Here is a 13,962-nt window from a genome sequence, read left to right as displayed (position 1 = left end):
TACCGTCGTCCGCGACATCTGTTCGTAAGCGATACATAAAAAAATGTACGTCATCATATCTCTGGTTCTAATTATCATAGAATTGTTATCTTGGTATGTAAGTCTACTGGAAGGGGGGATGTTTCCCCACAAAAAAAAAAAAAAAAATCAACGAGTAACAAGAAAATTTTCGTATAGCGATCTGGCAGGCAGACATATTTAAAGGACCTTGTTCAAGTCTAAAGAAATAGTTGAACACGGTATACCTTTTAAAAGTATTTGTTTAGGAACAAGCTTACTTAGGTAAACAAGTGTTCCAGCTATCGTTATTCGACTAATATTCAAGGTTACATCGTTAATGTGATTAGCGATGATAGCATGCTAGTTAATGTTAGCCCTAAGTATACTGTATAATCTATTTTTTTAGTAAATGGCTTCTATATAAAATTAAGTAGGATAAAATCTTTGCTAGATGCGTAGAAAAAATCTGTTTAATCCTATCTAAACAATGAAAAATATTATCGTTTTACAGGAAGTTTAAGGATTTACCATAACCTAATCGGCGGTTATCCTATCTATGGTATTTTTATTATGAAATATTATCGCAAAGCATTTCCAGGGCATTTTTTAGGACATTGTCCTGCTTGAAAGGGCAATGTCACTGTCCCTTGCCTCTGCCATCCATGAGGGACCTTTAAACCTTTAAACCTTTAAACTGTATACCCCCATCGTCCAGCGACGCAAGAGACTCCATTGGACCTCACGAAAGGGAAGAAGAAAGTGGGAATAGGAACGTAAATGTATGTTATATGAATTATCATTATTACTAGCTAAGCTATAACCCTAGTTACAAAAGCAAGATGCTATAATCCCAAGGGCTCCAACAGGGAAAAATACCCCAGTGAGGAAAGGAAACAAGGAAATAAATAAACCATATAAGAAGTAATGAAAAATTAAAATAAAATATTTAAAAAACATTAACAACATTAAAACGGATATTTGATATATAGACTATAAAAGAACTTATGTATCAAAGACTAGAAATGGGCTATTAATCTTCGAAATATTGTTACTCTCCTCAAAAGCACGCCACCAACCGTAGTAATATTGTATAAGCATAGACCTACTGTGATGTATAGATTTTCACTCATTTTCATAATTACCGTCATCCGCGATATCTCTTCGTAAGATGCACGTCATCACATCTCTGGTTTTAATCATCATAGAATTGTAATCTTTGTATCTAAATGTACGGAGTTTTACACGCCCCCCCCCCCCCAAAAAAAAAATGATAAAAATCAAAATAAAACATTAACGAATAACGGAAGAATTTTCCTGTAACGACCTGGCAGCAGACAATATATCTAAAGGACCTTGCAAAAAAATATAAAATAAATAAATAAATGAAAAAAATAATAATAGTTGAACTCGGTATAACTTTAAAAGTATTTGCTTAGAGACAAGTTTCCGTAAGCCAACAAGTGTTCTCATCTATCGTTATTCGACTAATATTTAAGGTTTCATAGTCAATGTGATTAGCGATGATAGCATGCTAGTTAATGTTAGTATTAAGTATACTTTATGAGCCCTTTTACCAACTAAATGGCCTATTTATAAAATTAAGTAGGATAAATTCATTGCTGTATACGTAGAAAAAAAATCAGTTTAATCTTATCTAAAATAATAATAATAATAATAATAATAATAATAATAATAATAATAATAATAATAATAATAATAAAAATAATAATAATAATAATAATAATAATAATAATTTAGTAGTATGCCTGAGTTTTCCGAATTATCTTGATGATTTCCATCAATAGCAACAATAATGATAATCCAATTTCGTCTATTCCATAAAACTGAAATAATTGGAACTAACGTTGAAATTTATGGGAGAATGAAGCGCCAAAATTTTTATGGTAAATCAAAATAAAAAAATAAAACAAGAAAAGATAAAATAATGCTTAAGTCTTGTGAATAATAAATATAATAAGCTTTAGCTGTCTATCACGTTATCACTGCAACTACAATCAATGCATCGATGTTTCCTAAACACGCGCGCGCGTGCACACACACATACACACACGCACACACACCCACGCCCATATATATATATATATATATATATATATATATATATATATATATATATATATATATATATATATGTGTGTGTGTGTGTGTGTGTGTCCGTGTATTGTGTGTGTGTTGTGTGTATATATGACAATATTAGCATAATGTTACCACTCAATCTTGTTTTGATTACAAAATAGAATTTTATACATAATAAGATATTTCATATTATAACATGGAAAAAGTTTTTTTTTATGTTCTTGAAAACATTATCTTATTTTACTTGAACATGAAATGCTAACTTCTTGATTCTCACACTTGTTAGTTTCTTTAGTCGCTGCAACCTTACCATCTTTGTGAACTAAAGATGGGGCGTTTGGGGGAGCCTATAGGTCTATTTGCTGAGCCATAAGCAGCCATTGCCTGGCCCTCATTGGTCCTCGCTTGGGTGGAGAGGTGGCTTGGGCGCTCATCATATGTCTATACGGTCAGTCTCTAGGGCATTGTCCTGCTTGATAGGGCAATGTCACTGTCCCTTGCCTCTGCCATCCATGAGTGGCCTTTAAACTTTTAAAATATTATACGTATCTAATTGTCTTGGGCACTATTGATTTTATCATATTATTTTTTATTTTTATGTAGCTCTCTTTCTATTTTGAAAACTCTAATAATAATACCTTAACCAAAAGTTTTGAAGCAAGTTTATCCATGTAATTGTTCAGTGGCTACTTTCCTCTTAGCAAGGGTAGAAGAGACTCTCTAGCTATGGTCAGCAGATCTTCTAGGAGAAGGACACTCCAAAACTAAAACATTGTTCTCTGGTCTTGGGTTGTGCCATAGCCTCTGTACTATGATCCTCCATTGTCTTGGGTTAGAGTTCTCTTGCTTGAGGGTACACTCGGGCACACTATTCTACCTTATATCTCTTCCTGTTGTTTGGTTAAAGTTTTTTATAGTTTATATAGGAGATATTTCTTTTAATGTAGTTGCTCTAGCTAAAATATTTAATTTTCTTTTTTTCCTTTCCTCAATGAGATATTTTCCTCTGTTGGAACCCCTAGGCTTATAGCATCCTGCTTTTCCAACTAGGGTTGCAGCTTAGCAAGTAATAATATATATGTATATATATATATATATATATATATATATATATATATATATATATAAATATACTGTATATATATATATATATATATATATATATATATATATATATATATATACATTGTAGGGCCATGGTACAGAGGCTACGGCACTACCCAAGACTAGAGATTAGTGGTTTGATTTTGAAGTGTCCTTCTCCTAGAAGAGCTGCTTACCATAGCTAAAGAGTCTCCTCTACCCTTACAAAGTGGAAAGTGGCCACTGAACAGTTACAGTGCAGTAGTTTTACCCTTGAGAGGAAAATAATTTTTAGGTGATTTTAGTGTTATTAGGTGTATGAGGTCAGAGGAGAATGTGTAAAGAATAGGCTAGAGTATTTGGTTAATGTGTAGGCAAAGGGAAAATGAACCAAAAACAGAGAGAAGGATCCAATGTCTGGCCAGTCAAAGGACCATATAACTCTCTAGCGGTAGAATCTTAACAGGTGGCTGGAGCCCTGGCCAACCGGCTACCTACCAGTTTTATTCCAGCTGTGACCAAGTTGTGGAATGATCTTCCTAATCGGGTAGTTGAATCGGTAGACTTTCAAAAGTTCAAACTAGCAACAAAGGTTTTTATATTGAACAGGCTGTCATAAGTCTTTTTATGATTAATATATGACATATCTGTTTTGATGTTGTTATTGTTTTTAAAATATTTAATTTTAAATGTTCAATATTTCTCATATTACTTATCTATTTCCTTACTTCATTTCCTCACTGGGCTATTTTTCCCTGTTGGAGCCCTTGAGCTTATAGCATCCTGCTTTTCCTACTAGGGTTGTAGTTTAGCTAATAATAATAATAATAATAATAATAATAATAATAATACATGAAATATCTGTTTTGATGTTGTTATTGTTTTTAAAATATTTAATTTTAAATGTTCAATATTTCTCATATCACTTATTTATTTCCTTATTTCCTTTCCTCACTGGGCTATTTTTTCCTGTTGGACCCCTTGGGGTTATAGCATCCTGCTTTTCCAACTAGCGATGTAGCTTAGCTAATAATAATAATAATAATAATAATAATAATAATAATAATAATAATAATAATAATAATACATTTCAGTGAAAATATAAAGTATTTTATATAAATATCAAAAGAGTGACATATTATAGGCATCGATCATTATTATCATGTAGTTAATGACAGAACTTGTTTGTATGAGCATAGTATACATAACGATAAACAGAATAACAAGATCAGAAACATCTTGCAGTCAAATTTATTCTTAATTCCGTATTTAGTTTTATCCCGGGATTTCCCGTGATGTGCAAAAATATCCCGGGATTTTTAAACCTTGAAAATTCCCGCTCTTTCAAAGAAAGGTTATCGGTCTCCTTTCCATATATACGCTTAAGAAGTTGTAGTCAAACTGAAGATATTCAGTATATTAGAACTCATGATACTCTGGCACGATCTATTATATGTTTGCTCAGATCAGCTAGAAAATTTTTAATTGAAGGTTCTAGTTATCTTCATTGTGAGTACTCATTATATTTACTGTCATGAATAATTGAGTCGGCTTTCGGTAACTATTTTGTTTTCTCTCATGAAGTACCATATGGGAAGGTTATTTATTTCTTTAAAAAAACACGTAAAATATTGACTGGACACAGTACCCAATAAAAAATAAATTAATTAAAATTACGTAAAAATAATACACCGATTTCAGAACATTCCGGCAAGTTGTTGTCAGGTCAAATTGTGTCACCCTTGTACCTCTTGAAATAGAATCCATATTATTATGGACATTTGCTTAATTCTGATAACTCTATTTAAGATAACGGAAAGTTTAGATAAATTTATGTATATACTGCAAATTGTGTAAGTTAACTAACAGAGCTGATGCTATAGAACTTTGCAAAATCCTTTCTAATGATATGCATTCACACACACACACACACACACACACACACACACATATATATATATATATATATATATATATATACATACTTATATTTATGTATATATATATATATATATATCCTCTCCTCTTACGCCTATTGACGCAAAGGGCCTCGGTTAGATTTCACCAGTCGTCTCTATCTTGAGCTTTTAATTCTATACTTCTCCATTCATCATCTCCTACTTCGACCATCATAGTCTTCAGCCATGTAAGTCTGGGTCTTCCAACTCTTCTAGTCCCTTACAGAGCCCAGCTGAATGTTTGGTGAACTAATCTCTTTTGGGGAGTGCGAAGAGCATACCCAAACCATCTCCATCTACCCCTCAACATGATCTCATCCCCTTATGGCCTTCGAGAAATCTCTCTTATAGTTTCATTTCTAATCCTGTCCTTCCATTTAACTCCCATTATCCTTCTGAGGGCTTTGTTCTCAAATCTACTAAATCTATTTGAGATTGTTTCATTTTCATACCATAACTCATGTTCATACAGTAACACCGATCTCACTAAACTCATATATAGTCTGATTTTATATGTAATTTCAGGCGATTTGATTTCCAAATTTTACTTAACCTAGCCATTGTCTGATTTTTTTTTTTTCAATCTTTCACTAAACTCTAATTCTAAAGACCCTGTATTGGAGATCATAATTCCTAAATACTTAAATGATTCTACCTCATTAATCCTTTCTCCTTCCAATGATATTTCCTCTTCCCTTGCATACTCCGTTCTCATCATTTCTGTCTTTCTTCTATTTATCTTGAGCCCAACCTCGTGTGATATTTCATGCAGTCTGGTAAGCAAGCATTGCAAATCCGGTGGTGTTCTGTTAACAAGGACAGCATCATCAGCATACTCTAGGTCTGCTAAATTCCTATCCCAAATCCAGTCCAATCCTTCTCCACCATCTCTGACTGTTCTACGTTAAAAATCCATGAGGAGGATAATCAACATAGGTGACAACACATTCCCTTGGAGTACTCCGCTGTTCACAGGAAATTCATTTGATAAGACTCCATTAACTTTGCCCTTGTTATGCTCATGAAAAGACTTAATCAAATTTACATATTTAAGAGGAATTCCATAATAATGCTAGACTCCCACAAAATTGGCCGTTGCACACTATCAAAGGCTTTTTCATAGTCCACATTTGCCATCAATAAGAAATTTCTATAACTATGCATTTCTGTAGAAAAGGTAGTCGCACTGACCAAATTTTCATATATATATAATGTGTGTGTATTTATATGTGTGTAGATAGATAAATAGATAGAGAGATAATAATACCAATGGGAACTCTAAAGGTTATTTTTGCCACGCGATCCTATTACAGTTACTATAAGTCCAACCAAACGAAATGCTCCTGTGAAACAGAATATGTAGTATCTAAGTTTAAAGAGATCAGTCATTTTACGTGCAGAGTGATGGAGTAAGGTCTTAAAGGTGGGAATGTTCCATCGGCCATAATCCCGGATGTATTCAGTCTCCTGAGATATATTTCTCTTTCCCGGCCCATTTCATTTGGGCGGATGCTCTTTTCTCTTGGGAGAAATATACTTATCATTTGGGCGTTTTTATTAGTTCTCATTTGGGAGGCGAAATATGTTCCATTATGACACTCATTATTTCATTTGGATGGAAGTAATTTTAAGTCTACTTTTCCGTACTAAAATATTATACTCATATGCAGCATTCTAAATTACTATTCGTGGTAAATATAGCAATGCTTTTTCCTTGTTCGTTCGTACTTCATATTCCGAAAGATATGCATGAACTTCATGTGCCTTAGTAAGTAGAATAGATGACCAAAGATAAGAAAGAAATCGTTCTTGACTAGTGACCGATCTGATAGATTTCAACACGCGTGCATTGCGTCCAATTGTGATAAGATTCTGTGCTAGAAAGAGCTGTCCTGCCCAACATGGGTACGGTTTTGCAAGAATCCTGCAAAGACATTGAATTCAAGCGTTGTTACGAATCGCTTAGGAAAATCCTGCATGAAATCGGAGATCTTTATGGGAAAGTGAATGGCAGGAAATGTTTAATGAAAGAAATTAATGTGTCAGCTGCAAGGACTAAGTTTTTGTTTTATGAGGAAGAAACAAGAGCTTATCGTATACCTGCATGAGATTTGATTAAACCAGACCTTTACTGTTACGAAGCGTTGGATAACCAAAGACAGGATAAAAGCAATCGGGATTAAACCTCATAGTGGCAAAGGGGCTACACAGAATGGCATGGAAGGGAGAATGGAAAATATGTATTCAGGGTTTTATTCTATTATTTTGTCGATTACCAGAGTTCCGGGATATTCGAAGTGAAAATTATACAAAAAGAAACATGAAACAAGCAGCATATGAGAAATTATTGAAAGTATATAAGCAAATAAAAAAAATGCAAGTGCTGAGGAGTATTATTATTATTATTATTATTATTATTATTATTATTATTATTATTAGCCAAGCTACAGCCCTATTTGGAAAAGCAAGATGCTATAAGCCCAAGGGCTCCAACAGGGAAAAATAGCCCAGTGAGTAAAGGAAATAAGGAAATAAATAAAGGATATCAGAAGTAATGAAAAAAAAAATTAAAATAGAATATTAAAAAAATATATTACCAACATTGAAGCCGATGATTAATATTTAGACTAAGAAAGACTTATGTCAGCCTGTTTAACATAAAAACATTTCTGTAAGTTTGAGCTTTTAAAGTTCTAGTGATTCAACTACCCGATTAGGAAGATCATTCCACAACTTGGTCACAGCTGTAATAAAACTTCTAGAATACTGTGTAGTATTGAACCTCGTGATGGAGAAGGCCTGACTGTTAGAATTAACTGCATACCTAGTATTATGAACAGGATGATACTGTCCATGAAGATCTGGATGTAAAGGATGGTCAGAATTATGAAAAAACTTATGCAACATGCATAACGAACTAATTGAACGACGGGGCCAAAGATTAATATCTAGAGTAGGAATAAGAAATCTAATAGACCGTAAGTTCCTGTCCAACAAATTAAGATGAAGCAGCTGAAGACCAGACGGGAGAAGATTACTCAAAACAAGGTGGAATGAAAGAATTAAAACTCTTCTTCAGAATAGATTATTCACCGAAAATCTTAAAAGACTTCCTTAATAAGACAATTTTTTGTGCAATTAACGACACAGACCTAATGTGTTTCTCAAAAGTAAATTTGCTATCGAGAATCACACCTAAAATTTGAAAAGAGTCATACAAAGTTAAAGAAACATTATCAATGTTAAGATCAAGATGTTGAAGAGCCACTGTCCTTGACCTACTTACAATCATACTTTGAGTTTTGTTAGGATTCAACTTCATACCTCATAATTAATTTGCACCATGCACTACTTTTAACTAGATCTCTATTAAAGGATTCAGCAACCCCAGATCTACATTCAGGAAATGGAATTGATGCAAAGATAGTCGAATCATCTGTATATGCAACAAGTTTGTTTTCTAGGCCAAACCACATGTAATGTGTATATGGTATGAAAAGTACGGGGCCAAGAACACTATCCTATGGAACACCAGATATCACATTACTATACTCACAGTGGTGCCTATCATCAACAACTCTTTGAGATCTATTACTTAAAAATACAATAATAATGCTAAGAAACCGCCCACCCACTCCCAATTGTTTGAGTTTGAAAACAAGGACCTCGTGATTAACACGGTCAGAGGCAGCAAATAAAATCTAGGCCAATCATACGAACTTCCTGATCACAATCAAGGGATTTCTGTACAGCATTGGAGATTGTAAGGAGGGCATCACATTCTCCATGGCCTTTACGGAAACCAAATTGCAAACTAGGGAACAGATGATTATCTTCAGCAAAACTATTAAGACGTTTTGAGACGTTCAAAAACTTTAGACAATGTGAGAGTTATGGAAATTGGGCGGTAATCTGTTGGACTTGAGCTACCACAAGCACATTTACATATTGGAGTAACATTATCAATTATCCAACAAGTGCTAAAAGCTCCTCTTCTTGCCAAATTGCGCAAAGGAAACATAACTTTGAAGCTAAGAAATCTGCAGTCTTTATAAAAAACAAATAAAAACTACCATTCAGGTCTACTCCTCCATAAGCATCAAGGTCCATCAACAGAGTTTTAATTTCACGAGATCGGATATCTAAACTAGTTAGTTTAGCCTCAGGAAAACAAGAATGAGGAAGTCCGAGTTTCTCATTGCTCTGTTTACTGTCAAACACATCAGCCAAAAAGGTTGCATTTTCCTTTGGACACTGAGTGACTGAGCCATCTGGTTTAAGTAAAGGAGGATCTGTTTCATCTACACCAAAGAGTGCAGATTTAAGGGTAGTCCACTGTTTATGTTCCTGGGTTGTACTGCATCAGAAAGGGTTCCTTTTATGGTTAGAATATATTTCTTTTCAGGTGTAAAGAAAATAAATATGTTGCGAACCAACTTTCACAGCGTCTTTCATTGACAGATATGCTTTCCCTCATAACTTGTTGTATTGTTTTTGGTTATGGTCTCAACCTCTCTTAAAAGTTTGTTGTAACTTATTTTGGACCGTCCGAAAATGTGGTGTTCCATATCTGTAGTTTTCATCTCATTTAACAGGTTTAAATAATTATGATTCTTACGTCTAGCAAGCCAGTCTTTGACCTACTTTTTGTGGTTCCTTTTTCTCTTTAAAGATAAAGCCAAAATAATAGCAATACCAGCTTTCTCTTTACTCCCCACTTTACTGACTCTAATGACACTTCCTCAGTAATAAATGTTGAACGCATGTATAGTGAAGATCTACTAACGGTAACGAAATAAGATAGAATTTTAATGAAAATAATACTGATTGTGTGTATTCCCCTTAGGGGAGGTTTGTGCCTAAGGCAAAAATTTATTTTAAGGGCAACCAAAGATGGTGTTTACCATAACCAAGTGAACAGGAAAACGTTTGAAAATTGGTTTAAACCCCAGTTGCTATCTAATATCCTGCCCTCGTCTGTTATCATATATATATATATATATATATATATATATATATATATATATATATATATATATATATATATATATATATATATATATATATATATATATATATATATATATATATATATGCATATATAACGGATTTTGAGCGAAGCGAAAAATCTATTTTTGGGTGAGATGGCCATGTCGTCCTGATGGAAGTTCCTATAGGGTAGCTTCCTAGGGTATATTACAACTACGGCGATATTCCCAGAGAATTTACCTTAAGGTACCAGAATTCTAACTCCTGGAGCGAGTATCCCTCGTGAAAGGGATATCGCGACATATCAGAGGACGTATTCTAGACACGCCACATGGCAATCTACATCCTGGACAGAGATTTCGTCTCGTAGGAGGTGATTGGCGAGATACGAATTCGGGAAAGAAAAAGGGGAGCCGCTCCCAGGGCTTCCCTATCCTCCGATTCATAAGCGTGCCTGGCGCCAATCCTGGCGCCATCTGTATTCCTTGTAGCGTACACGAGGTGCTACAGATACTGTATGTAGGGAGGGGTCCTACAGCCCTTTCTGAGAAAGGCAAGGGCGGGTCCATCAGGACGACATGGCCATCTTACCCAAAATGATATTTTAATTATAAAATAAATTTTTGAATATACTTACCCGGTGAATATATAGCTGCAACTCTGTTGCTCGACAGACAAACTGTACAGAAAAAACTCGCCAGCGATCGCTATACAGGTTGCGGGTGTGCCCAACAGCGCCATCTGTCGGCCAGATACCAAGCTCTATGTAAACAAAGACTCAATTTTCTCCTCGTCCCACTGTGTCTCTATTGGGGAGGAAGGGAGGGTCATTTAATTCATATATTCACCGGGTAAGTATATTCAAAAATTTATTTTATAATTAAAATATCATTTTTAAATATTTAACTTAGCCGGTGAATATATAGCTGATTCACACCCAGGATGGTGGGTAGAGACCAGTAATATATGTTTACATTTTATGAGCTAAGAGTTTTTATTTCATTTTAGAAGTTATCAAAATAACAAAAACAAAATAAATAGGTACCTGGTAAGGAAGTCGACTTGAACGATTACTCTGCCTTATAAGTACGTCTTCCTTACGGAGCCTCGCGATCCTTTTAGGATGCTGATCGACCCCTAGGAGCTGAAGTATCAAGGGTTGCAACCCATACAACAGGACCTCATCAAACCCCTAATCTAGGCGCTCTCAAGAAATGACTTTGACCACCCGCCAAATCAACCAGGATGCGAAAGGCTTCTTAGCCTTCCGGAAAACCCATAAAAACAACATTAAAAAAACATTTCAAGAGAAAGATTAAAAGGATATGGAATTAGGGAATTGTAGTGGTTGAGCCCTCACCCACTACTGCACTCGCTGCTACGAATGGTCCCAGTGTGTAGCAGTCCTCGTAAAGAGACTGGACATCCTTTAGATAAAAAGACGCGAACACTGACTTGCTTCTCCAATAGGTTGCGTCCATTATACTTCGCAGAGATCTATTTTGCTTAAAGGCCACGGAAGTTGCAACAGCTCTAACTTCGTGCGTCTTCACCTTAAGCAAAGCTCAGTCTTCCTCACTCAGATGTGAATGAGCTTCTCGTATTAACAGTCTGATAAAGTATGATAAAGCATTCTTTGACATAGGCAAAGATGGTTTCTTAACTGAACACCATAAAGCTTCAGATTGGCCTCGTAAAGGTTTGGTACACTTTAAATAGAACTTAAGAGCTCTCACAGGGCATAAGACTCTTTCTAGTTCATTGCCTACAATCTCCGATAAGCTGGGAATATCGAAAGATTTAGGCCAAGGCCGAGAAGGCAGCACATTTTTGGCTAGAAAACCAAGTTGTAGCGAACAGGTGGCTTTTCTGACGAAAATCCGATGTTCTTGCTGAAGGCATGAATCTCACTGACTCTTTTAGCTGAGGCTAAGCATACCAGGAAAAGAGTCTTTAGAGTGAGATCTTTCAGGGAGGCTGATTGTAGCAGCTCAAACCTGTCTGACATGAGGAATCTTAGTACCACGTCTAAATTCCAACCAGGGGTAGCCAAACGACGCTCCTTGGAGGTCTCAAAAGACTTAAGGAGGTCTTGAAGATCTTTATTGTTGGAAAGATCTAAGCCTCTATGCCGGAAGACCGATGCCAACATGCTTCTGTAGCCCTTGATAGTGGGAGCTGAAAGGGATCGTCCTTTTCTCAGGTATAAGAGAAAATCAGCTATTTGAGCTACAGAGGTACTGGTCGAGGATACAGAACTGACTTGCACCAGTCTCGGAAGACTTCCCACTTCGATTGGTAGACTCTAATGGTGGATGCTCTCCTTGCTCTAGCAATCGCACTGGCTGCCTCCTTCGAAAAGCCTCTAGCTCTCGAGAGTCTTTCGATAGTCTGAAGGCAGTCAGACGAAGAGCGAGGAGGCTTGGTGTACCTTCTTTACGTGAGGCTGACGTAGAAGGTCTACCCTTAGAGGAAGACTTCTGGGAACGTCTACTAGCCATCGAAGTACCTCGATGAACCATTCTCTCGCGGGCCAGAGGGGAGCAACTAACGTCAACCTTGTCCCTTCGTGAGAGGCGAACTTCTGCAGTACCTTGTTGACAATCTTGAACGGTGGGAATGCGTAGAGATCCAGATGTGACCAATCTAGGAGGAAGGCATCTATATGTATTGCTGCTGGGTCCGGGACTGGGTAGCAATAGATTGGAAGCCTCTTGGTCAGCGAGATTGCAAAGAGATCTATGGTTGGTTGACCCCAAGTGGCCCAAAGTCTCTTGCACACATCCTTGTGGAGGGTCCATTCTGTTGGAATTACTTGCCCTTTCCGACTGAGACAATCTGCTATGACATTCAAGTTGCCTAGGATGAACCTCGCTACTAGGGAGATGTCTTGACCTTTTGACCAGATGAGCAGGTCCCTTGCGATCTCGTACAACGTCAGTGAGTGGGTACCTCCTTGTTTGGAGATGTACGCCAAGGCCGTGGTGTTGTCTGAGTTTACTTCCACCACTTTGCCTCGAAGGAGAGACTTGAAGCTTTTCAAGGCCAGATGTACTGCCAACAGCTCCTTGCAGTTGATATGCATGCTCCTCTGACTCGAGTTCCACAGTCCTGAGCATTCCCGACCGTCTAGTGTCGCGCCCCAGCCCACGTCCGATGCGTCCGAGAGGAGAACGTGGTTGGGAGTCTGAACAGCCAGGGGAAGACCCTCTCTAAGGTTGATATTGTCCTTCCACCAAGTCAGACAAGACTTTATCTTTTCGGAAATCGGGATCGAGACCGCTTCTAGCGTCTTGTCCTTTTTCCAGTGAAAAGCTAGATGGTATTGAAGAGGACGGAGGTGTAGTCTTCCTAGTGACACAAAATGTTCCACGGATGACAGCGTCCCTACCAGACTCATCCACAGCCTGACTGAGCAGCGTTCCTTCTTCAGCATCTTCTGGATGGATAGCAGTGCTTGATCTATTCTGGGGGCTGATCGTCTTGTTGTTCAGCAACGTCCTCATCAGATAGTTCCTCATCCGAAAACTGATGAGGAAACGGCAACGGAGTGGGCAACGTCTGGCTCGCTGAGTCCGGTCGCACTGGTGCATGCGTGACGGAGCCGGACGCAACATCATGGAACTGCTGCACAGTCTGTGAACTGTCAACAACCATGGGTGCGCGAGGAAGCACAGCGTCCACCCGAGACTGTCTAGACCGTCTGGGTTGTGCAGTCAACACCATACCGGGTTGCTGAGGTTGACGCACTGCGTCAAAACAAGTCACCTCTGCTGGTTGTTGAACGTCCTGAACGTCAACAACCACCTCCGAGCGTCGCTTAACGTCAACGTGC

The sequence above is a fragment of the Palaemon carinicauda genome, chromosome 15, assembly GCF_036898095.1.
Source record: "Palaemon carinicauda isolate YSFRI2023 chromosome 15, ASM3689809v2, whole genome shotgun sequence".
Taxonomy (NCBI): domain Eukaryota; kingdom Metazoa; phylum Arthropoda; class Malacostraca; order Decapoda; family Palaemonidae; genus Palaemon; species Palaemon carinicauda.
This window is presented reverse-complemented; position numbering follows the sequence as displayed.